This window comes from Macadamia integrifolia, chromosome 13 (genome assembly GCF_013358625.1).
Source record: "Macadamia integrifolia cultivar HAES 741 chromosome 13, SCU_Mint_v3, whole genome shotgun sequence".
NCBI classification, from domain to species: domain Eukaryota; kingdom Viridiplantae; phylum Streptophyta; class Magnoliopsida; order Proteales; family Proteaceae; genus Macadamia; species Macadamia integrifolia.
Window position 1 is genome coordinate 28,052,393 of NC_056569.1, and position 1,836 is coordinate 28,054,228.

At 34.1% G+C, this 1,836-nt stretch overlaps 1 protein-coding gene across 1 annotated transcript in view; it reads left to right on the plus strand.

The window, feature by feature from the left end:
* Positions 1 to 1,836, plus strand: part of LOC122059424 (cleavage and polyadenylation specificity factor subunit 6) — a 26,208-nt gene that overhangs the window by 19,448 nt on the left and 4,924 nt on the right. The gene's annotated exons all lie outside the window — the stretch shown is intronic.

The window sequence follows — 1,836 nt, forward strand, 5'->3', positions numbered from 1 at the left end:
AAAAAAAAAAAAAAAATCCAAAGTCAACATTAGGGCAAAAACCAGGGCCGAATCAGGCCAAAAGTCAGGGTAAAAAAGTCAGGGCTAGGTTCAGGGCAGGTTGGGCGGGCCAAAGACATCAACCCTTACCCGCCTTGATCCTGACTCGGGGTCGGGCCGGCCCTCAGGGCCAAAATTTTGGGGTCGGTACTTGTTCAGGATCAGGGCGGGCCAAGGACGGGTTCGGGGCCATGAGGGCCAAATTTGCACCCCTAGGTGCAATGACTAATCCCCCTCACCCCATGAAATGAAAAATGACATCTCTGTGAATGCTTCTTTGTGCGATTCCATTGCCCCTTGCGCATGCGCAGAAACTACTGTAGGATTTTATTTTTCTTATTTGTCCCAATTGATCATTGGTTGGGTTCCATTATAAAAACTCAATATTTGTTTTGATTGCAAGTTTTTTGGATTCTATTAAGAATACCCACCATATTAGTTTGGTTGTAGATAGCGAAGATTTGTTCTCTGATTGAATGACATATTTTAATGAGAGATGGACTAAGTTATTAAAGAAGACTAGGTTACTCCCTTGTATGGTTACGTACTAAAATCTCACCCATTAGAGAAGTGCAATGAGAAAATGCTAAGGGGAGAAACCTACCTTTATTGAAGAAGAAGAAGATTGTTCATTCGTACAAGAATGGCATCAATGATTGCATCAAGCTCTATTGGAAATAATACATCATCGCCGATGAACAGGATGTTGTTTCTCATTTTTGTATTGAAACGATTCATGGTGTATTGACAAGATCTTTACCATGGTTTAGGAATTATGATACTTCAAATTCCATCAATGGTGTCAAAGGATGGGTTTGCCAATAGGTTATGGATCATTTCGCAAAACTAAGATAAACTATTAAAGATGAATTTTTTTGTTTATGGTTTTGATTGTCGGTGTTCATATGACCTACCATTACCAATTGTTGCTGCTTCTTGGATTAAAAAAAGAAGAACGTTGAATGAACCTTACGGGTTTTGTTCGTGTGATTTGGCTTGAGATTGAGATATGGACTTCCCTGTCATAATGTAAATTCATTTGGACCTTTAAGTTTGTATATCATACTATTATATAAGTACATGTACTCATGTTTCGTGATAAATATTTCCCTTGACTATTTTATCCTTCATTCTTACTTAATTTTTTTTTTATTATCTTCTTTTCATTTTTTTTTCAGCTTTCTCAAATTGCTGGTACCCCTTCTATTTTTTATCTAAATTTTTCTAATTTTTATTGTTTATCTTCAATTTTAATTCAGTTGAGAAAATCTTCTCTTTCATTTTTTTCCTTAACTCTCCCCTTGCCCACGATCTAAATTTTTTTGATAAATAATCTTTTCTTTTTTTTTTGTTAGATTTGGTAAATAATTCATGGTAGAGAATAAGGGCGTGTGATAATTTTTCTTTAATTCGTAAACTCATATTGTTCTACAAAATAGTTGAGAAAATCTTCTCTTTTCTTTTCTTTTCTTTCCTTAACTCTCCCCTTGCCCATAATTTGAATTTTTTTGGTCAATAATCTTTTTTATTTTTGTTAGATTTGGTAAATAATCCATGGTAGATAAAAAGGGCGTGTGACAGTTTTTCTTTATTTGATAAACTCATATTGTTCTATCAAAATAGTTGAGAAAATTTTCTCTTTCCTTTTTTTTATTCTTAACTCTCCCTTTGCCCATGATTTGCATTTTTTGGTAAATAATCTTTTTTTATTAGTTTTGGAAAATAATCAATGGTAGAGAATGAGGGCGTGTGATAGTTTTCCTTTATTTGGTACACTCATATTGTTCTTAAAAAAAA